The sequence below is a fragment of the Delphinapterus leucas genome, chromosome 14, assembly GCF_059928025.1.
Source record: "Delphinapterus leucas isolate spDelLeu-1000000601 "Yukka" chromosome 14, BTC_Dleu_Yukka2, whole genome shotgun sequence".
NCBI lineage: Eukaryota > Metazoa > Chordata > Mammalia > Artiodactyla > Monodontidae > Delphinapterus > Delphinapterus leucas.
In genome coordinates this window covers 24266924-24292112 of record NC_143142.1, presented here as the reverse complement: position 1 = coordinate 24292112, position 25189 = coordinate 24266924, and positions in this window count along the sequence as shown.

Below are 25189 nucleotides of genomic sequence, written 5' to 3'. Positions count from 1 at the left end.
ATGACGCCAGAGTTGCTAGTTGCCTTTCTCAACCTGAACACGACTGAAGGAGCTGAAGCACATTGTCTGAAAAATGTTAGGGGCTCAACTAGATCATAACACTAAGCCAAACAAATTGGTTAAGGTGGGGTCTAAAGAGTTTAAATCATTAGCTGTGAAACTGGTGCTGCAATTTTTTCAGGGCCAGAGAATGGAATAAAATAATATCAAACAGGGCTTCCCTGGTGGTGCAGTGGTTGAGAATCTGCCTGCCAATGCAGAGGACATGGGTTTGAGCCCTGGTCTGGGAAGATCCCACATGCCATGGAGCAACTAGGCCCATGAGCCACAACTACTGAGCCTGCGCGTCTGGAGCCTGTGCCCCGCAACAAGAGAGGCCGCTACAGTGAAAGGCCCGCGCACCACGATGAAGAGTGGTCCCCGCTTGCCGCAACCAGAGAAAGCTCTCGCACAGAAACGAAGACCCAACACAGCCAAAAAAAGAATAAATAAATAAATAAATTTAAATTAAAAAAAAATGATATCAAACAGAATCATTGAAAGACCCTTAGATTAATTCACACAATTACTTATTAAGAATCCACTCATTTGCTGATTTTACATATATTTATTGAGTACCTACTATGTGCCAGTTCTGTGTTAAGCCTAGGGATAGAGCCGAGGATAAAACAGTTAGGTACCTGTCCAGCTGGAGGTACAACCTAGTGGGAAAGGCTGTAATAAATAAATTACCATTAAAATGATAAGTGTTGTGAAAATAGCTGCTCCTTCTAAGCTGAGGATGATGGCTATAGATGATTGTCCTATGCTGCTATTCAGTAAAAATTAAATCTATGTTTCTTCTCTCTGTCGCCATCAGGGACATATAGACAGGTAAGATCTTAGTAGTTAAGAACAAAGATTTGTATTCAGGACACAACTGAGTTCAATGTTTGCTTCTGTGATTTACTAGTTGTGTAACCTCCAGCAAGCTATACCACAAGGTGTCTAGACTTTGATATGCATACAAACCTTTGGGGCATCCAGACTTCACCACAGCCTCAGTCTCCCAGTGGGAAACAAGGGAATGGTGAGAGGGCTGCCATGAAGATTAGGTGAAACAATATAATGTAAGATGCTTATAACGATCTCCAGCACTCAGTGAGCACTCAATGAATGGAAAATAATATTCCTATTATTCCTTTATTTAGTCTCTGTCCTACGAAACTTGAGTCATCTGAAGGCTAATGTGTGTGTGTATGTGGTTGCTTTGTTTTGATTTTTGCTACGTGTGCACAATTGGATAGAAAAGAGCCCTTGCACGTAGGGCAAGTTCCTCACAAGATGGTTTCTATTTCCAGGAGTATGTGGACCAGTGTAGACACACACCTTGGGAGGCACGTGTTCACATGTTTGCAGCTGAGCAGTGTGTGCATGTGTATCTGTGTATATATAAAACACGATTTCCTTGGAAGACTTTGTTGTCAATGAACTAATTCAAAAGTCATTTCCTCTTAATCAGACTCCCTGACTTCAGACTATACTACAAAGCTACAGTAATCAAGACAATATGGTACTGGCACAAAAACAGAAATATAGATCAATGGAACAGGATAGAAAGCCCAGAGATAAGCCCACACACCTATGGTCAACTAATCTATGACAAAGGAGGCAAGGATATACAATGGAGAAAAGACAGTCTCTTCAATAAGTGGTGCTGGGAAAAGTGGACAGCTACATGTAAAACAATGAAATTAGAACACTCCCTAACAGCATACACAAAAATAAACTCAAAATGGATTAAAGACCTAAATGTAAGACTGGACACTATAAAACTCTTAGAGGAAAACATAGGAAGAACACTCTTTGACATAAATCACAGCAAGATCTTTTTTGACCCACCTTCTAGAGTAATGGAAATAAAAACAAAAATAAACAAATGGGACCTAATGAAACTTAAAAGTTTCTGCACAGCAAAGGAAACTACAAACAAGACAAAAAGAAAACTCTCAGAATGGGAGAAAATATTTGCTAATGAATCAACGGACAAAGGATTAATCTCCAAAATATATAAACAGCTCATGCAGCTCAATATTAAAAAAACAAACAACCCAATCCAAAAATGGGCAGAAGACCTAAATAGACATTTCTCCAAAGAAGACATATAGATGGCCAAAAGGCACATGAAAATCTCTAAAAATCACTAATTATTAGAGAAATGCAAGTCAAAACTACAATGAGGTATCACCTCACACTGATTAGAATGGGCATCATCAGAAAATCTACAAACAACAAATGCTGGAGAGGGTGTGGAGAAAAGGGAACCCTCTTGCACTGTTGGTGGGAATGTAAATTGATACAGCCACTATGGAGAACAGTATGGAGGTTCCTTAAAAAACTAAAAATATAATTACCATATGACCCAGCAATCCCACTACTGGGCATATACCCAGAGAAAACCATAATTCAAAAAGACACATGCACCCCAATATTCATTGCAGCACTATTTACAATAGCCAGGACATGGAAACAACCTAAATGTCCATCAACAGACGAATGGATAAAGAAGATGTGGTACATATATACAATGGAATATTACTCAGTCATAAAAAGGAATGAAATTGGGTCATTCGTAGAGACGTGGATGGATCTAGAGACTGTCATACAGAGTGAAGTAAGTCAGAAAGAGAAAAACAAATATCGTATATTAACACATATAAGTGGAATCTAGAAAAATGGTACAGATGAACCAGTTTGCAAGGAAGAAATAGAGACAGAGATGTAGAAAGCAAATGTATGGACACCAAGGGGGGAAAACGGGGTGGGTGTGGGATGAATTGGGAGATCAGGATTGACATATATACACTAATATGTATAAAATAGATAACTAATAAGAACCTGCTGTATAAAAATAAATAAATAAAATTCAAAAAATTTTTTAAAAAGTCATTTCCTCTTACTTATCATGATATCAGCCAATGTTAGTGAGTGGCAAGATAATTAAAGATTGATTGCTGAAAGGGGCAGCTCTTGTTCTGATTGAAACCTCTTATTCTACCCAAATATCTCCTAGATATTGGAGATAAATGTGATGACTGGTTATAAACATTCTGGTCTATAGGTTGGTGTGGGTCACCAGACTATAAATGTCACAAGGTCTCCCAGGTCCCCTGCCCAGCCTTCCCAGTCAGAGGTAAGAAGACTGATCTTCAGGTATCCCTTGTCTTGGGATACCCTTTCTGCTGCCCTTCCACAGGGGCCCACTCAAGCTCAGGAAGGCTAAAGTCTAGAAGGCAGGACCCCTGAGTTCTGATCAGCCTCTGTAAACAACTCCCTTGACCATGCCGGGACTCCAAGGTCACTCCTGCAGAGGGGTCACAGTATGATGCAATCGTTTGGTGCACCAGCGTTAAAGCCAGACAAACTTGGGTTTAACTCTCAATGCCTCCATCTCCCAGGTGGTAACTCAGTGATTTCCTCTTTCTGAGCCTCCATTTCCTAAACAATGAAACATAGATTTAAAAAAAAATAAAACCCACCAGGTTATTGGGGAAATTATTTAAGAACATGAAGGGAAAATCCTTAGCAAAGTGCCTGACATAAGGTGATGTTCATTTAATAATTATAGCTAATATTTATTGAACATTTGCTCTGGGCCTGTCTACACAGGCATCACCTCATTTAACCTTCACAACAACCCAGAGTGGTAGATAACATTATTAATATCCCCATTTTACAGATGAGGAAACTGAGGCACTGGACCAAGGTCACACAAGTAATAAGAGGGAAACCTGAGCCCAAGTACTCTAACTCTTACACTGTCATTTTCAATATTATCATTATCAGCAAAAATAATAACACCGAAAGGATTCTAGTGCCAAATGTGGAGGGAATTGCCCTTCCCTCAGATTCCCCGCAGATCCCTTTTATGTTAATGTTAATGTTCATCCTTTCTCCCTGCTTCATTTCCAGATTTTAGCTACCACTCATTTATTCACTCAGCAGACATTCACTGAGCAGCTACTATGGGCCAGGCACTGTGCTTGGCCCTGAGGATACAGCACTGAACAAAACAGTCAAGGTCCCTGCCCTTAGGGAGCTGGGAACTGAAGAATGAGAGGAGCCAGTCATGCAGAAAACCAGAGGCCCTAAAGTGGGAATGAGCATGACTGGGATGAGCTAAGAAGAATCAGAAGGGCAGAGGGGCTGGAGGAGTGAGCGGGAGGAGATGGCTCCTGCCCCTCCCTGGACTCCAGTTCACAAGCTGATGGCACACACCTCCCTGGTGGTTCCCAGAGCCCCTGAATACAATATGTCCAAAACAGAAGTCATTACTTTTTCCAGCCAAATCCCCCTCCTCTTCCCTGAGCAGCCACTGCACAACTAAACATCCAGTGGCCCAAACTAAAGACCTGTTAAACATCTCTTGAATTTGTCCTTTCTCAGTCGCCATGATCCTGCCTTGGTCCAGCCCTCATCATCACTCACCTAAGCTGTGAGACTGGCCCTTAACTGCCTCTTCACTTCCAACAGCTCCCTCAGGCTGCTGCCAGAGATCTTCCAAAAACAAACGTGAACATATAACTCCCCCAGTGTAAAAACCCTCATGGTTCCTTTGTAGTCTCAGGATGAAGTCTAAGCTCCTTGGCCTGGCAGATAACACCCTTCATAATGAGGTCTGAAGCCACATTTCCATCTTTATCTCCCACTAGTCAGCCATATGTCTCAGAGCACCAGCCATATCTAATTACTTTTTCATACCACCAGGAACAGCACACTCTGTTCCCTCTGCTTAGAATTCCTCTTCTGTTCCTCTCTTCCTGAAGAACTACTATTCAACCTTTAAGATACAGCTCATCTCCTTGTTACAACCTTCCCTGATTGCCTCCAGGCAGAACTATCCACCTCACTCTCCCAGGACCCATAGCACATGATATTTATAAGACAGCTATAGCATTCATCAAACATGTTCCTGATTATCTGGTTATATATCTATCTCCCCACCAGACTGAACTCAGAAGGGCTGGGATACTGCCCTGTTGAGCGCAATGCCTAGTACACAACAGATGCTCAGTGAGTATTTGGTGAAAGAGTGAATTAAAAAATGATAGAGCACAGAAAAAAAAAATCAATGAGTCCCTTAAGAACCAAATTTCCAAACTTGGTCTCATTAGCTCAAATCAAAAGTCTACAAGAAAGCCTGAAGCCTGAGAAGTAGCCAAAGCTAAATTTGTCTTGCCACCTGGGAATCACAGATTGTCAGGACTAACCAAAAAGACCAGGGAGATACTAAGGCCTCAAGACTAATGATTTATCCAAGTTCCCCCAGTCAGGTGTCAAGAGAGCAGAACTAGAAGCCAAGACTCCTGCCTCCCAGTGTTGGAAGGGCCCATCCAAGCCAATCTCCATCCACAATTCAAAGACAAGGGCAGGGACTTCCCTGGTGGTCCAGTGGTTAAGAATTCACCTTCCAGTGCAGGGGACAAGAGTTTGATCCCTGATTGGGGAACTAAGATCCCACATGCACGGGGCAACTAAGCCTGTGCACCTCAACTACTGAGCACATGCAATCTGGAGCCCACACGCCACAACGAAAGATCCCGCATACCTCAAGGAAGATTCCGCGTGCCACAACTAAGCCAACGCAGCCAAAAATAAATAAATAAATAAACATTTTTTAAAAAACAACACAAAGACAAGGGAAGCAATGTCATCGTGTGCACAGGGTCTCCAAGAATGTATCCCTAGCTCCAGGTGCCAAATGTACAGTCAAGCTCTGCTGTTGCGTGAACTGTGTCCCACCAAAATTCATATGTGGAAGTCCTAACCTCCAGTAGCTCAGAATGTGACCTTATTTGGAGATAGGGTCTTTACAGAGGTAATCAAGTTAAAATGAAAAAATGAGGTCATTAGGGTGGGTCCTAATCCAATATGACTGGTGCCCTTATAAAAAGGGGATGTGTGGACACAGACACATATACAGGGAGAACGCTGTGAAAACATGAAGACGGCCATTTTATATACAAGACTTGAGCACCACGGGATTTTGGTATCCGTGGTGGGGGCAGGGGCGGCCCTGTAACCAGTCCCCCATGGATATGAAGGGACAACTATACTTTGTTATGGCAGCAGTAACAAATTGACAGAAGCCCTCTAGAGCAGTGGTTCTCAAAGTGCAGTCTCCCAGTGGGAAACAAGGGAAAAGTAGAATCAGCATCACCTGGCATTTGTTAGACAGGCAAGAACTACCAACCAGAAACTCTGAGATGGGGACCTAGCAAACTATGTTTCAATAAGCCCTCCAGGTGACTTCTGATGCACACCAAACTTGAGAACCATGCTTAAGAGCTACTCTATCTATGCTGGGATGACTAATGTCCCCCCAAAATTCATGTCCACCAAGACCCTCAGAATGTCACCTTATTTGGAACTAGGGTCTTTGCAGATGCAATTAGTTAAGATGTGGTCATACTGGATTAGTGTGGGCCCTAAACCCAATGACTAACAGAGAAAACAGAGACACAGACACAGAGGGAGAACACCATGTGACAACAGAGGCAAGATTGGAATGATGTGTCTACAAGCCAAGGAATGCCAAGAATTACCAGGAGTCACCAGAAGCTAGGAGAGAAGCAAGGAAGGATTCCTCCCTAGAGCCTTCCATCCCTGCTAACACCTTGATCTCAGACTTCAACTCTCCAGAACTGTAAGAGAATAAGTTTCTGTTGTCTTAAGCCATCCAGTTTGTGGTAATTTGTTATAACAGCCCTCAGAAAATAATTTCATATTCAATACAAGAGTAACAAGCCACATGCAGCTATTTAAATTTAAGTTAGTTAAAATGAAATAAAATCAAAAACTCAGTTCCTCAGCTGCACTGGCCACATTTCAAGTGCTCAATAGCCACATGTGACTTGTGGCTACTGTATGTGACAGCACAAATATAGAACATTTCCATCAGAACTGAAAGTTCTATTGGATGCCACTGCCTTAGTGGCCCATGGGCTAAATCCAGCGCACCACTTGTTTTGCTATGGCCCACAAGCTTAGAATGGTTTTTACATTTTTAAATGGTTGGAAAATTAAAAGAATAATAATATTTGGTGACATGTAAAAATTGTATGAAGTTCAAATTTCAGTGTCTATATGTAAAATGTTATTGGAATACAGCCACACCCATTCATTTACATACTATGACTGTTTTTGTGCTACAACAGCTGAGTTGAGTAGTTGTGACAGAGATCATATGGCCCATAAAACAAAATATCTACTATCTGGTCTTTTTCAGAAAACATTTGCCCTACTTTTTTCTAGAGCAAGTTTATGCTGCTCTAGAGGATAATGAAGAGTGTCAGGAGAGGATATTGGAACAAATTGGCATGATGTTGAGCACTGAGAGACTCGCTTTGAGATGTCCATCGGTATATACTTCCCAGACCAGAGTAAAATCAAGGAGATTACATATTATCTTTTATTTATATGCATATAGTATACATATAAATAATAGCCACATATATACACTCACACATGTACATTATACACAGTCACATACACACAGAATATGCTTAGAGAAGGGACTGGAGGAACATATATTGTGTGGGCCAAAAAAGTGCCTTCAGTTTTTTAAGTAAAAATAAAAGATACATTTTTCATTTTCACCAAGAACTTTATTGAACAACATATTTACCCTTTGGTTCCACTACCTTCTGCCATTTTTCAGGCAACTTCATAATTCCATCTTCCCAAAACTTTTTATCTTTTTGAGCAAAGAACTGTTCCAGGTGCCTTTTACAGTCTTCCAGGGAATTGAAATTTTTTCCATTAAGAGAATTTTGTAAAGACCAAAATAAATGGAAATCCGAAGGTGCAATATCTGGTGAATATGGCAGATGAATCAGAACTTCCCAGCCAAGCTGTAACAGTTTTTGCCTGGTCATCAAAGAAACATGCGGTCTTGCATTATCCTGATCGAAGATTATGCACTTTCTGTTGACTAATTCTGGACGCTTTTCATCGAGTGCCACTTTCAGTTGGTCTAACTGGGAGCAGTACTTGTTGGAATTAATCGTTTGATTTTCCAGAAGGAGCTCATAATAGAGGACTCCCTTCCAATCCTACCATAAACACAACAATATCACCTTTTTTGGATGAAAACCAGCCTTTAGTGTGGTTGATGGTGGTTCATTTCCCTTGCCCCATGATATTTTCTGTTTCACATTGTTGTACAGTATCCACTTTTCATTGCCCGTCACAATTTGTTTTAAAAACGGAACGTTTTCGTTACGTTTCAGTAGAGAATCGCATGAGGAAATATGGTCAAGAAGGTTTCTTTCGTTTAACTTACGTGGAATCCAAACATCAAAGGGATTCACATGACCAAGGTGGTGCAAATGATTTTCAGCACTTATCTGGATATTTTGAGTATGTCGACTATCTCCCGTGTGGTATAACGTTGATTGTTCTCAATTATTGTTTCGATTTGATCGCTATCAACTTCAACTGGTCTACCCAACCGTGGAGCATCGTCCAGCGAGAAATCTCCTGCACGAAACCTCACCGAGGACTTTTGACAGGTTCAATCAGTCACGTGCACCTTCTCCATACACTGCACAAATCTTTTTGTGCATTTCAGTTGCGTTTTTACCTTTCTTGAAATAATAAAGCATAATATGCCGAAAATGTTGCTTTTTTCTTCCATTTTCAATATTAAAATGGCAACACAAAAATTCACCAATTTTGATGTCTTTTTTTAAATGCACACTGACATGACAGCTGTCACATACAATCTAACAAAATTGTTTCGAATGAAGTTAAAGACAACTAAGTGCTACTAGAGCCATCTTATGGAAAAAAAACAAACGAACCTTTTGGCCCACCTAGGTATTAATGATAGCCCTCTAATGGGGGAGGGGAGAATGGGACGGTGGAGTTTATTTCTTCTGATACTATTGCCCTCAGTATTTTCTGATTCTTCTGTAATAAGGAGATACTGCTTTTTCCATAAGAAAAAAAAATGTGCCTGATTCTAAAGCCAAGCTCCTAACCTCTATACCAGATTGTAAAGGCTGGGCCTCCTGGTCTGCCCTTATCTTTTTGTAGCTCTGAATACCTTCATGCTTTCTTTCCCCATCAGTACTGACTCTCAGGAAAGGCTCTGCTTGCCCCATTTACACTGAGCTATTGTCAACTGACTCACAGGTGACTACGTATATTCTTCATCTCAGGGCAGAACAGTGTTGCCTAGAGCTGCGGGCATGAAGCTCTACCAGTGGAATGGTAACTATCAGTAGCCAGGTAGGAACACGGAGGGCCTTCTGGTCACCCTGAAATCCCTGGACACAGGGAACTGCCCACCTTGGTTATATGCAGGAGCCTAGCCAGGGTGCAAACTTAGCCTCTGCTTCCAGAACAATCAACAAATACATACAGCTACACTTACAAGGCAGGATCCAACCTTGAGGCTTATGCAACACTAGACAGAAAGCCTCTGAAATCCAGCCCACTTTTAAGACCCAGTTGATGATGACCTAGACTCAGGAGACCTGAGTTCAAGTTCCTGCTCTGCCACTAACTCCCTGGGAAACAGCAGTCCCTCTATTTTTCCTCTCCTGGCCTCAGTTTTGCCTCTGGTAAAGGGCCAGGCTTGGACGGGGTGACTTCCAAGTTTTCCCTCAGCTCCGCTCTGGGCTACTCTGGATCCTCCAGTTGTGTGTGTAGGCCTGGGACAGGGTCCAAAGAATTCCTCAAGGGTCAAACGATTAACCATTGGGCTGGGTCACTTCCAGAAAGGACTCAAAAATTAACCTGGTTACTCCTGTTTTCCCCTTTAATCTTTACCATCCACACTCTGGTGAGGCATCGTTCCTTTCCTGCCTGCATGGTCCGGGTGCCATCCTGCAACCACCTACCCAGGGTGCGCCAGTCCCTGCCCCCTCAATTCCCCCTCCCCCTAACTAAATTATGCCAATCCTCTCTCCCCCCAAATCTTTTCTGACTTCCCAAGACCCTGTGACCACAGCCCTCTGTTCAACTCTATATACTGTGCTATATCCCAGGGGAAGGTGCTTAGCACAGACTACCTGGGGTTGTAGTGACCTCTCCTATAGCCACTTCTTCCTACTTGGCTACTCCCCTTGGGGGTAGAAACTGTGCTGTGTTCAATCTTTTATCCTATGCACGGGTTCATTGTTGAGGATGCTGGAACACTTGAAATGCCTTTCACTGAGCTGAGAAACAAGGTCTGACAACAAGGAAATGTTCTTAACTCTTCAGAGTACTTGTAAGCTCTCTTAGCTCCTTGGATCCTCATGGGAACCCTGTGAAACCAGCCAACCACTTAACTGGAGTGTGAAGCACTTAACATGGAGGTGAAGCAATCTCCTTAAGGCCACGTGGCAAGTTGGTGGTAGAGCACAAGCATATGCCAGAGTTCTTGCCTACGAGTTCTGGGCTTTGGGGCGTGTGGCACGCAGCAAAACCATAGCCTCACCCTCTTTTTAAGAAACTGCAGCCAGTTGCAGCCTCCATACCAACATGTGGACACGCACACACTTTATAAATACCTTCACACTGGCTCCAGGCTGCTCAGGGCTTCACCTCTTTAGAATCTCGGGCTGTTTCTCTCCCCACTTTCATCATCACTATTTAACAGTCCAGCACAGTTCCCAGCCAGATCAATGTACTTTTCAAAGAGATTACAAAGGGCCAGGAGACACTGAACTTGGTCCCACTTGCTCTGGCATGGTCTCCTCAGCCCCTCCCTGTGCACCAATTGCTTAGCAGGGAGAAGAGAGGCATAAAAGCTTTAGAGTGTGGGCAAGCATCCAAGCACACAACTGGGAGCTGGGCTTCCCAGTCAAAATATCTTTGCCCTGTCCAGTGTCCATGGAAAAATACTTTCTCCTCACAGCCACCACCTTTGCAGTTTAGCAGGGTCACTTAGGAATCTGTAAATAGATGTACATATTCATATGCATAGGACTCTTAGGTGCCAGTGTTTATAGACAGGTGCATTTATGCTAGTGTGGGGGGGGGTGAGGGGGGTGCGTTGTGTAGGTATAATGTGGACATCCATGGATGACATCTGCAGGTACCCTCCTGAAAATGCATACACATGTAGATGAGTATGTGGGTGGGCAGAAATCACCATTCACCCATCAGTTCAACACAGATGTATTGGTGTTTCTGGCACTGTGTGAGGCTCTGGGATGAATAAGACACAGTAGATGGATAGGTACACACCAGAGTACATGAGTGGTAGGTGTGTTTTTCAGTACTATGTAGATGTCTATGAAATCACTGCACATATGTATGTGTACATCAGGGCCTACAGCAAGCTAGGATTGCATAAGTGAGGGTGCTTCTTCTGTCAATGCTGCAAGATGCTGCTATGCTCTCTCCCCGAGCCCCAGGGATCAGATCTAAACAGCCCTCACCTGAGCCTTGGGCAAGAGAGGCATCCTCTGCCCACTGCTCTACCAGGGAAGAAGTCTGAAGTGTTGGGTCCCCCTCAACATTCCAGCCATGCCACCCTCCCCACCCATAGGAAGGTGAGGCAACATTTCTTGATAACAGGGCACCGAGAGTCCAGGCTGCTGGAAACCACCTGAGCTTCACGTGGTTTTATGGTTTCATAGTTATGTTTGGCCCTGGGTTATTTCTACTCTAGGAGGTAAGCTGGAAAAGGCAGGGGAGAGATGGAGGCAGGGGAGATAAGGTGCCAGGTCACCTGCAAGAGGCACCCACCCCAGCAGTCACCTCTGGCACCACAATACCTGCAGTGTTCCAGGCCCTACCAAAGGAGGGAGCCACCCAAACAGGAGAGAGCAAGGGCTTCTGGGGACAGGGGTGGAAAAGAGAGCCCTTACAAAGTGCACCTCAGGAGCCCAGTGTCCCCTCTGCAGCCTTCAAATGGATGCAGGAAGTCCCTCTATCAACATGTCAGCCGGCCTCTGCGTGGTCACCTCTCAAGACACAGAAGCTCACGACCTCCAAGATGCTCTCTTGAAAATTTCTCTTTTATACTGGGACAAAAATCTACCTCCTAGCAACTTTCATTCATTGGTCCTACTTTCCCTTTCAAAAAAATAGTCTTCCTAGGAGTAACTGTCCTTTGATTAATGTCTCCAGAAGGTTTCAAATGCTAATACATAACCTGGGAAAAATACAGTATTATTTTATAGTTTATTTGAGTATTTTGCTTTCCCATTTGAAGTCTTTAAACTCCTTAAGAGTATGTATATATATGGATGTATTTTTATGTATATACAGGTACACGCTGTGTACATATTTTACATTTACTGTGGATGTATATATAATATACTTTCTATGTATATACTATATATATGTGTTTGTGTATGTTTACATATATAATGTATCTACCACCATTTAATTAATGTTTACCATACCAAGGACCATGCTCAGAGTTCATACTATCTTATTTCATCTCCACAGCACTATAGAGCACTATTATTCCTATCATATCAAAGAGAAAACAGATTACCTCAATACCTCAAGTGAGGTCTCTCAGCTATGAGTAGAATTCAAACCCAGGTCATTTTGATTTTAGGCATGTCCTATTAAGCACACTATAATCTTTCATATGTCTTGTATACGTAAACCAAAATAAATGCTAAATAAGTGAATTATTCATTTAATTAATTAACTAACCCATCCATTCCCAGTAACACTTAGAATAGGTGAGTTTATCACATTAATTGGCTGCATCTGGAATGGGTGAGATGTAGGACAAATGAAGAGAGAGAACAAGGAGACAGTCTGGGGTCTGGGCCACTTCACCAGAAGACAGGAACTCTTGACTTCTAGGTTTCCCCAGCATAGCTGGGGAGGGAGAGACAAGAAAGGAAATGCGGTGAGCTTCTGACCTTTGCCCAATCCCTGAGTACGTAGAATGCCCTTCTCTCCCATGTCAGCCTCTCCTCCTTCAAGATCCAACTCAAACGTCACCTTTTGCCTGAAGTTCATCTACCCATTCTTTCTCTCGAGGCAGAATTATTCCTCCTTCAGCTGTGTTCCCACTGAACTTGACACACACCTCGATTATAACACACATCACATCATGTTGTATTTGTTTGTCTGTCTCTCTAGACTGCAGTCCTCAAATGCTGGGCTTTATAGTCTCAGGGCCTAGCACAACGCCTTGCAGAGATGGCACTCAATGCACATATGTTGGGAGTGAGTCAGTGAGTGAGAGATCAGAGAAAGTGAGGGCCATCTTGTGGAAATAAGGGAACCCCTGAGCCCAAACCGGACCAGGAGTTGGTACCCCACAAATGACGTGTAGGTTGTCATCACTGTCATGGGCTCCTACTATGAGGATTGGGATGGCAACCTCCTTATTCTCCACAGCCAGGGTCCTCCAGAAACCTCCCTACCGTTTCTGGTGAAAGCTGAAGTATGAATCACCTGCCACTCTAATACCCTTCACGTTGGGGAGATCGGCCAGCCAGTCTCCCACCCTTCCTCTAGCTGTGCGAACAGGAGGGGCCCCCCAGTTGGAAAGTTTACCAACCCAATATACCCAGGACTAAGAGGGAGAGTCTAGGAAACCTTGGAGGCCAAGAAATCTAGATAACTGGGAATGAGTAGACTGTGGACAGAAGAATTCAGAGAGGCCAAAACGGACAGAGGCTACAGCGGGTAAGCTCCAGATAAATAAACAATAAGGAACCTGTCAGGGCAGAGGATAAGAGCTCCCAGAGACACAACTGTTACCCCTTGGGAATGGCACAGCCAGCAGAAAAAGCCAAAAGCCTGAGGCAAGGACTGGGATGCGGCCAGGTAGAGAAGGGGTCACCAGGATGTGTGAGGCAAAAAAGGCTCTTAGACTGCATGTTTAACATCTAAGTCTAGCTGTTTCCCAGAGCCCTTTAGGGAACTCCCACAGTTTTTCCCAGAGCCCTTTAGGGAACTTCCAAGGTTTTTCTTATGGAACCTGGGGGCGAATTCACCAGGCTTAGATCAAAAGAATTTCAGACTGTGCCACAGGCATGTCTAAGAAACTCCTCTGGATGATACAGTTCTATCCATCAGGGCTTGATTCTATCCAAACAGGGCTTGATTCAGCTCAAAAAAAGATGACAACAAGCACATGAAAAGAAGCTCAGCATGACTCATCATCAGGGAAATGCAAATCAAAACCACAATGAGACACCACTGCACACCCACTAGGCTATAATCCAAATAAATAACAAAAGATAACAAGCATTGGAGAGTATCAGAACCCACATACATTGCTTGTGGGAATGTAAAGGTGCAGCTGGTGTGAAAACCAGGGTGGTTGTTCCTCAAAAAGTTAAATGTAGAGTTAGTATGTGATCCAGCAATTCCACTGCTAGGTATATACCCCAAAGAGTTGAAAACATATGTCCACACAAAAATCTGTACATGAATGTGTATAGCAGCACTATTCATAATAGCCAAAATGTGAAAACAAGCCAAATATCCATCGATTGATGAAAGGATAAACTAAATGTGGCATATGTTATTCAGCATAAAAAGGAATATTGATGCATGCTACAACATGGATGTACCTTGGAAACATTATCTTGAATGAAAGAAGCCAGGCACAAAAGGTCACATATTTCCATGTATATGAAATATCCAAAATAGGTAAATCCATAGAGAAGAAAGTAGATTAATGGTTGCCAGGGACTGAGGGAAAGCAGAAATAGGGTGTGACTGTATATGTTTCGCTTTGGGGTGATAAAAAATGCTTTGGAACTAGATAGAGGTGATAACTGCACAACATTGTAAATGTACTAAATGCCACTGAATTATACACCTTAAAATAGTTAATTTTATGTTGTGTGAATTTCACCTCAATTAAAAAAAAAAGACCTGGGCTACCAAGGTCATTTAAATCACTGCGTAGGCACTGCCTTCTCACCAAAGTGGACACCGTGCCTCTGCTTAACAAAGTCAGGGAGTCACAGCTAGGAACCTTCTCTACCCAGCCAGGCAGTGAGGCAGGGCTCCCCTTCCTCACTCTGTCTCCACCTCAGCAATTCTCTCTCTCTGCCTAATGAGGCCACGGGTGCCCCCAGAGCCCTCAGAGGTATCAAAGCAGAAAATCAGGGCAGAAGGGAGCTCCTGAGCACTGACCTTCCTCTGAGCTCACTGTGTGGCTCCTTCACAGTTCCCACAGCCAATAATTCACCAGCTGCCCAAAGCACTGGTCCTGTTAAAGGGGCCCAGGCTGGTGAGGGAGACTTTCTCTGCTTCCCAACAGATAATGACCATTTACTGATGGCCTACTATGGGCCAGCACAGCACATGTTATTTGACTTGATTATCATAATAAACCTCACAATAAGCCTATAAAGTAGATATTATCAGGGCCACAGTAGGACTTTCATGGATCCTAGGCACTGTTGCCCTCAGGGATCCCTTCCTGAACAAAAAAATGTTAAAAATTGTATTTAATGACTGCATTGGTATAAATATATTAACATTGTCTTAATGTTGTATATTAAGACATTTTCTTTTACCTAAAAGTTTATCTTTTTCTAATTTGAAAAGAAACTAAAACATTTCCATGAGCCCCTAAAAATATCATGGGTCCTAGATGTTGTACTTTCTGTGCCTGATGGATAAATTCAGTCCTGGATATTACTGCCACCATTTCACAGATGAGAAAACTGAGGCTTAAATTACAGAGCTAAAAAGTGGTAGGAATAGGTGTATGGTCGGTTAATTTTTGACAAAGGTGCCAAAACAGTTCAATGGGGAAAGAATAGCATCTTCGACAAATGATGCTTGGGACAACTGGATGTCCACATACGAAGGAATGAAGTCGGACCTCTACCTCACACAATATACAAACATTAACTCAAAATGGATCAAAAACCTAACTGTAAAAGCTAAAACTTAAAACTCTTAGAAGAAAACATAGATATAAATCTTCATAATATTATGGTTTCTTAGATATGACACCTAAAACACAAGCAACCAAAGAAAAAATAGACAAATTGGACTTCATCAAAAATTTTTAAAACATTTGTGCTTCAAAGGACACTATCAATAAAGTAAAAAGATAATCCACAGAATGGGAGGAAATATTTGCAAATCACTTATCTATTAAGAACTCCTTTTTTTTTTTTTTTGGCTGCTTCGGGTCTTAGTTGCAGCGCGCGGGCTCTTCTTTGTGGCACACGGGCTTCTCTCTAGTTGTGGTGCGCGGGCTCCAGAGTGCATGGGCTCTGTAGTTGCCTCACGTGGGCTGAGTTGCCCCACAGCATGTGGGATCCTAGTTCCCCGAACAGGTATCGAACCTGTGTCCCCTGCATTGGAAGGCAATTCTTAACCACTGGACCACCAGGGAAGTCCCTGATAAGAACATTTTAAAAACTTTCACAACAATTAAAAACCCCAATTTAAAAATGGACGAAGGAAATAGAAATTTCTCCAGAGATATGGGAATGGCCAACAAACATGTGAACTGATGTTCAGTGTCATTAGCCACTAGGGAAATGCAGATTAAAACCATGAGATACAATTTCACACTCACTAGGATGGCTTTTTTTTTAAAGGAAGTAACAAGTGTTGGTGAGGATATGGAGAAGTCAGAGCCCTCATATGTTACTGGTGGGAATGTAAAATGGTGCAACCTCTTTGGAAAAATAGTTTGGCAGTTCCTCAAAAAGTTAAACATAGAGTATGATCCAGAAATTCTACTCTTAAATATATCCCAAAAGCAATTAAAATATATATTCACACACTTGAACACAAATGTTCAGAGCAGCATTATTCATAATAGCCAAAGAGTGGAAACAACCCAAATGTCCATCAAGTGATGAATGGATAAACAAAATATATTCTATCTACTCAATGGAATGTTATTCAACCATAAAAAGGAATGAATTATTGATACATACTACAACATGGATGCAACTTGGAAACATTATGCAGAATGAGAGAAGCCAGATACAAAAGGCCACATATTGTATGATTCCATGTTATATGAGATGTCCAGAATAGGCAAATCCATAGAGACAGAAAGCAGATTAGTGGTGTCTGGGACTGAGGGGAGAGGAGAATGGGGAGTGACTGCTAACAGTTTCTTTTTGGAGTGATGGAAGTGTTCTGGAATTAGATAGTGGTTATGTTTGCCCAACTTTGTGAATATACTAAAAAACAATGAAATGTGTATTTCAAAATGGCCAAATTTATGGCAGGTATATGAATTAATCTCAATTTTTTTAAAAGAAAAAAGTGATTGTGGTTATGGTTGTATAACTGTGAATATGCTACACACTATCAAAATGTACACTTTAAATGAATGAATTGTGTGGTATGTGAATTATATCTCAATAAAGCTATTACCAAAAAAATTACTGTCCCTGGCAGTCCAGTGGTTAGGACTCCATGTTTCCACTACCAGGGGCCGGGGTTCAATCCCTGGTCAGGGAACTAAGATCCCCTCAAGCCATGCAACACAGCCAAAAAAAAAAAAAATTACAAGACTACAGTTCAAGTCCAGGTCTTCCCATTCCCAAATAAATACTTTTAAACATGACATGACCCAGCTTTATTTGCAGGCTGACTAGTCCCTGAAGAGCTCTTTATCTCCCTCCTTTCCCCATACAAGCTCCTTTTTCACTCCCTACCTTGTCCTGCCCTCTGAACACCAAAAGCTCCAGGCAAGCGGTTTCTTCTTTCTAAGTGGTTTCTTCTTTCTAAGCAGTCCCTCTTCAATTTTTCCCAATTGCCTACAATCTAAAGCCAAATCTCCTCACCCTGGAAATCAAGGCCTCTCAAGATCTAGCACCAGCTTTCTTTTTCTAGTACTCTGCTCCACACCCCCAACATTCTAGCCAAACAATTCTTTCTGCCCTTCCCTGAATCATGTCCTTTCCTGATGTCCCATGTGCCTAGAAAACCCTCTCTCCACCCCTCTACAGTACAGCCAAATCCTGTCCCTCTGCTCTGACACCACCTGGTAGCTTCTTTGAGTTCAAAAGTTTACACACACACACACACACACACACACATACTGGCATTAATTCTTCCTCTAGTTCTCACGGGTCTCTATTTACACTTCTATGCATTTGTCCCTGTGTTAAGGTATTTGGACATATGTTCCTTGAAAACAGCACAATAAACAACCCAGAGCACCCAGCCCAGTGTCTGGCACACAGTGGTACTCACAAAAGTCATGCTCAACTAACTGAAGTGAATTCAGTCTCACTCCCAATCACCTCACTTCCCTTTTTCCCCTAATGGCAGTTTTCCTGCCAATTAGAAATGCTACAGGCAATTTGAAGAAGGTATTTAGAATACTAATGGATGAAAATGGCTTTCAGCCATGTCTATTTCATATAAATTAATCGCTGTGAGTTTTATGGCCTTGGTTGCCTTGACTAAACAACTGTTGGTGGCATGCCCTGCTCAACTCAAGGAGTGGAAGTATTCCCCTGCCAGGTGATGTCAGCCAGGGGTGATACAAAGGGGATGAGAAATCAACATCTGAGGTATCAGTATCTTCCTGAGCTCGCTGGGATCCCTCCTGCCTCTTCCTCAGCTCCAACTGAGACAGCCAAGGAGTTGGGAAACCCAAAGGGTGTGCGGCAATTCTGCTCTGACAAGGTCCCAGGAAGGGAGAGCCAAGCCAACAACCCCCACTTTGGGTGTAATGTAGGGCTGCCCTCAGCGGAGGTGCCCTGCAATTTCCTAACCACCACTGCCCCCTTGTGCCCTGACTGGCCACATCCAACAATGTCCCACCCGCCCAAACCTCTAATGCAGCACTGCCCAACAGAAATACAATGCAAGCCACAATGTAATGTTTAATTTTCTAATAGCCACATTTTAAAAGGTAAGAAGAAACAGGTGAAATTAAGTTTAATAATATATTTTATATAACCCAGTATATCGAGAATATTAGCACTTCAACATGTAATCAATATAAAAAATTAGTAATGAGATAGTCTACATTCTTTTTTCCACTTTAAATCTTCAGAATCTGCTGTGGGCTTCCCTGGTGGAACAGTGGTTGGGAATCCGCCTGCCAATGCAGAGGACACAGGTTTGAGCCCTGGTCTGGGAAGATCCCACATGCCACGGAGCAACTAAGCCCGTGAGCCACAACTACTGAGCCTGCGCTCTAGAGCCCACGAGCCACAACTACTGAAGCCCGTGCACCTAGAGCCTGTGCTCTGCAACAAGAGAAGCCACCGCAATGAGAAGCCCGCGCACTGCAACGAAGAGTAGCCCCTGCTCACTGCAAGTAGAGAAAGCCCACGCACAGCAATGAAGACCCAAAGCAGCCAAAAATAAATAAATAAATAAATATATTTATTTAAAAAAACAATCTGATGTGTATTTTACACTTGCAGGACACCTCAATTCAGACAAGCCTTTTTCTTTTTTTCTTCTTTTTTTTTTTTTTTTTTTTGTTGTACGCAGGCCTCTCACTGTTGTGGCCTCTCCCATTGCGGAGCACAGGCTCTGGACGCACAGGCTTAGCGGCCATGGCTCACAGGCCCAGCCACTCCGCGGCATGTGGGATCTTCCCAGACCGGGGCATGAACCCGTGTCCCCTAGCATCGGCAGGTGGACTCTCAACCACTGCGCCACCAGGGAAGCCCCAGACAAGCCTTTTTCTTTTCCTTTTCTTTTTTTGATGTGGACCATTTTAAAGTCTTTATTGAATTTGTTACAATATTGCTTCTGTCTTGTGTTTTTTGGGTTTTTGGCCCCGAGGCATGTGGGATCTTAGCTCCCCGACCAGGGATCGAACCCTCACACCCTGCATTGGAAGGCGAAGTCTTAACCACCGTACCGTCAGGGAAGTCCCCAGACAAACCATTTATGTTAAGTGCCCAACAGCCACACATAGCTAGGGCTACTGTGCTGGACAGCTCAGCTCTAGTGCCTTGACCAGCACTGTCCCTGCTGGCCTAACCAACACTGTCTCGTGTCCCAAGCCACTGGTAACTCTAGACCAATCCTCTCCCCTAAGCTCCAGGCTCAGAGAGCTAGCTGCCCTCTCAGCCCCTCCACTTGCCTAACAAATCTCTGTAAGTTCTCCAAAACTGCATTCTCATTTTCCACCTCCAAACCTATCTCCACAGCCCACTCAACTCAATGACATCACCATCCATTTGTTGCTGAAATTAAAATCCAAAGAGTTATTCTTTTTCTTCACCCCCACCCCACATCCAAGCAGTCATCAAGTCTTATCGGTTCAGCCCATAAATACATCCGATTACTTGCCTCCATCTCCACTACGACCACCCTCGTCCAGGCCAACATCATCTTGCCTGGACTATTGCACTCACCTCTAAACTGTATCCATTCCTACCCTTCCACCCCCTCACTCCACACCCACAAGGCGCATAAAGGGATCAGACCTCTCACATCCCTCAGACTGCTCACATCTCTCCATCAGCTTCCCAGTGCCTTCTAATAAAATCTAAACTCTCCTTGCTTTGCCACACCCTTCATTAACTGGTCCCTGCACCTCGCTGCCCATCACTCTCCCACCAGACTTACACTGCAAACATGCCAAACTCATTCCCACTTCCCTCTGTCTGGAATGTTCTTCCTCCAGACCTTTGCATGGCTGGCTCCTGCTCATCATTCGGGTCTCTGAGCGGCCTTCCCTCACCATCCTATCTGCCAAAGTGTCCTCATCCTTAGTCGTTTTCTATCCCATAACCTTATTTTTATTTTCTTTATAGCATTCATCACTCCCTGAAGTTGCCTTCTGTCTCTCCACTAGCACATAAGCTCCACGAGAGAAAGAATTTCCCTTCTGTTGTCCACTTCTGTTCTGGCAACTAGAACAGTAGCTGGCACATAGTAACCTAGGAATGAGAGTGTGAGTGAGTGAATGTTATTCCCTCCATCTGGAACACTCTCTCCACCGCATGGTTGGTTCCTTCTCCTTCAGGTCTTAGGTTAAGTGTCACCTGCCCAGGGAGCCTTCCCAAACTGCCCTGCTTTATTTTCTATCTCAGCAACCCCTTTGCTACACTCATAGCACGATTTTGACCACAGTCAACTTGTTTACTTCCTTTTTTGTCTTCTCTGACCGCTCTTACGACCACTCTATACTCTGCACCCCAGAAAGAGGGCAGCATCAGTACCGTTCGCTCCCGTCTCTCACCGCCTAGCTCAAAGGTGCACTTGTGGACGGCCCACAAATGCTTGTTGGACAGACAGCCTCCTGGCACCTCCCAGCCCCCACCCGGGGGTGTCCTGCCGGCCCCGCCCTCCTCCAGCTCCAGGAGCTGCGGCTCCCACCTCGTGGACCACAGGCCCCGCGCCTGACGGGAGCAGGGCCCCCAGCTTGGAAGAAAGGGGACGGGCCGGGGCAGATGGAGCAGACACCAGTCTCCGGAGCGGGGCCGAGGCTGAGACCCCCTCGCCCCCCTTCCTCCCCGCGCCGGCAGAGCCTCCTCCCTGAGAAGATCTCGGAAGGCCCGCGGGCCGCGCTGCGGGCGCCTTCCGCCCTGAAGTCCCCGCCCCGCCTGGCCGAACCTCCGCCACCGGGTCAAAGCTGCAGGCCCGTCCCCGGCCCCGCGCCGTGGCTGCTCGGAGCGACCCCGCGTCCCGGGGCGATTCTCCTTCCCCTCAGTCTCGGGCCGCGGGCTTCGCGGTCCGGCTGCCCCGTCACCGAAGCCCGGGCAGGGGCAGGGACGCGGCCCCGGTCACGCCGTCGGCCCCGGGCGACCTTCAAAGGCGACGGTATCCCCTGCAGCCCAAGTCAGGCCGCCTCCGCCCCCTCCTCCTCCTCCGCGTCCCTCCGTCGCCCCAGGGAGGCCACCGAAGCCAGGTGGTGACCCGCTCGCCCCCGGGCCTCCGCGCCCGCTCCCACCCACGGCGCGGAGCTCCCGCCACCAGCCCCCGGAGGCCCCGCCGCCCCGTCAGGGTGCCGCCGCCCGGCTCCTCCCGCCCCCCCGGCCTCGACACAGCGACAGAGCCCCGAGGTGGCCCGAGAGGCCCAGTGGCTGACGAGAAACTTCGGGGCCCACTAGCCGTGTGACTTGACCAACTGACCTACTGACGGGCTGACTGACTGGCTGACTGGACCGACAGATTGACAAACTGACTGACAGGATTTCTGATGGGATTGACAGGCTGACTGGATTGACTGACAGGCTGACTGACGAGACTGACAGGTTAGCTGACAGGCTGACTGACAGGCTGATGGACGGGACTGACAGGTTGACTGACAGGCTGGCCGACAGGATTGACAGGCCGAGTGACTGGACGGCTGACTAGATTGACTGGCAGGTTGGCAGCTGCGGGTGTTGCCGTGGCCTCTCAGCCTCGGCCTCCGCCTCCCGCTCACTTCACGCCAACTCACCCACCACCAGCGGGTTCCTGAACCAAAAGGCGCCGAGGTGGGCGGCCCCGACGTCTTTCAGAGGCCGAGGCGGAGCCCTTAGGCAGCCCGCGGCATCACCTGGTGGCCGCGCCCGGAATGGAGGGGAGGGGTCGGGGGGTGGCGGTAAAGGGTTGTGATGGGCGGGGCGATGGGGCGGGGTAAGGGCTGTGGTGGGCGGGGATAACGGCAGGGCGTGATTATGGTGAGCAGTGTAGGTGGGCGGGGATAGAGGCGGGGCTACGGCTGGAGAGTGGAGGGGCGGGACCTTCGCTCTGCCCCTGGGTCTTCTTGTCCTCCCCGACAGAGCGCGCGGGTCCCCTCTGGAGCCTGAGCCGCGCGGCAGGTCTGTCAGGCGACCTGATGGGGGAGCGAAGTTCCCGGCTTCCTTAGACCCGCTCCAGCCAGCAGCCTGGGCCTCCCGGCTGCGGCAGGGGACGGCGGGACCCTTCGGCGGCCGGGCCGACGCAGAGCTCCGCAGGGGTGAAACCTCTACACACGCGGGGCCCCAGAAGACTCTTGAGGGGCCTGGGGGACCTGAGTGAGCAGGTGGGGACAAGAACCTGTTGAATTTGCCTTGTTTCTGTTACTGGGCCCAGTCCTCACCCCGAGTTGCTCCCTACCACCATCCCGCTGCCTCTCAGCAGCTCACCTGCCCCCTCACCTGCCTTTCAAGGGCCTGTCTGGAGCGTGGCGAACACCGGCAAGCCCCCTAGGTGGCAGCAAAGGCCCGAGAAAGTGCTCCCAGAACGGACCCTCCCTTCCGCCCTAAACCCAGAAAGGCAGGGTAGAATGGAGCCACCTCGCAGAGGAGAACTGAAGTCCAGAGCGGCAGGACCGTGCTCACAGCACGCAGCGATTTGAACTGTGACTTGTGTCCCAGGAGAAGAGACACAGGAGAAGAGGACAACAAGGAGGGGCCAGAGACCTGCCATCCCAACCATGTGACCCAAGGTGTGTCCTCACCTGTCTGAGGCTCAGTTTCCTTACCTGTAGAATTAGGGACAAGAAGGGCACCTGCTTCACAGGATGTTTTGAAGATTAAGTGATATGCTGCAGAGAAATCACTTGGCACAGTGCCTGACACATGGTAAGTGCTCAGCAAATAGTCACATTAATAAACGTAAAGCAGCTTCCCATAGGCCTCCAAGACCATACCTAGCTGCTACCTGAGTGTGATGGTTTTGCTTAATGTGTCAGCTTGGCCAGGTTACAGTCCCCAATTATGCAATCGAACACTAATCTTGGTATTGTGATGAAGGTAGTCAATTTAATCAATTGACTTTAACGGAGATTATCCTGGATAATCTGGATGGGCCTGATACAGTCCCATCTGGAAGGCTTTAAGAACAAATCTGAGGGGACTTCCCTGTGGTCCAGCGGTTAAGACTCCGCACTCCCAGTGCAGGGGGTGCAGGTTCGATCCCTGGTCAAGGAACTGGATCCCACGTGCTGCAAAAAAGATCCGGTGCAGCCAAATAAATAAATAAATATTTAGAGCCGAGGCTTCCCTGAGGAAGAAGAAATTCTGCCTGTGGACAGCAGCTTCCACCCTTGGCAAGAGTTCCAGCCTGGCTTTACGACCACCTAGAGGGGTAGGATAGGGAGGGTGGGAGGGAGACACAAGAGGGAGGAGGTATGGGGATATATGTATAGCTGATTCACTTTGTTATAAAGCAGAAACTAACACACCATTGTAAAGCAATTATATTCCAATAAAGATGTTTAAATAAATAAATAATGGATTGTGGGATTGGAAAAAAAGAGAAAGAGTTCCAGCCTGAGCCTCACAATTTCAAACTTGCCTCACCAGCCCCATACTAACATAAGTCAACTCTTTGCAATAAATCTCTTAATTTGCACCTCCTATTGGTACCATTTCTCTGGTTGAACCCTGACTAATACACAGAGGAAGCAAAGGGGTGTGTGTGTGTGTGTGTGTGTGTGTGTGTGTGTGTGTGTGTGCTGGAATCACAGGGCCCAATCCTCATGTTTATTCACTCCTTTTTAAGGTCAAGGTAGCCTGTGCTTTAGGGGTACTACAGTTGGAGGCTAAAGCAAAACCATGGCTGTTTAAAGGCAGGGCTGGGGGGCGGGCCAGGAGGTGGATGGAGCAGAGGGCCCAGGTACAGGCCTCTAACTCCCTTGCATCACCCCTGCCCCCAGGCTTTGGCCTCAAGGGTGCGACCTGCTTGTTTCCAGGCTTTTTCTAAGATCCTCTTTTCCCAAGGGAGGCCAGGCTCATCCTCCTCCCCCTGTAGCCGGCGTAGGATTGGAAGGAAAGGTATAAACCGTGCTGTCTCCCCGGGAGCCAGCTGGTGAGGAGGCTTCTCCCTCTGTCACCAGCCAGTCCTCGTGTCCCCGACCCTGTCTCTCCCACCTCTGTAGCACAGGCCGTGTGTCACACGCACACCCACATTCCCACCCTCCTGCCCTAATTCCAACAGCTGCTGACATCCATCCATCCAGTCTACACTGGAGCACCATGCTGAGAGCTTTGCTCACCTCATTCAGCCTCAGCACAAACTGATGGGGTGGGAACTCCTACTGTCATTATCCCCATTTTAAGAGGGGGAAGCTGAGGCACAGAGGTGGCTCCTCCTGGGGAGACCAGCCCCCAGGAAGGGCCCTGAAGATCCACTGAGAACACCTGTGGTAGAGAGAAAGGGGCTCCGATCATGAAGCTCTGCAGAGCTGAGGGGTCTTGTCCCTTCTCAGGCCCTCTGTTCGTGCCTCAGCACAGATGAAGATGAAGAAGGTGGCAGGCCTGAAGGTGCTTGGCTTCCCTTCCTTCCTTCTTCCACCAGGAAACTGGGGAGGCTGTGGAACATGGTCTGGGGGCCAGGGGGTGGACTCCGG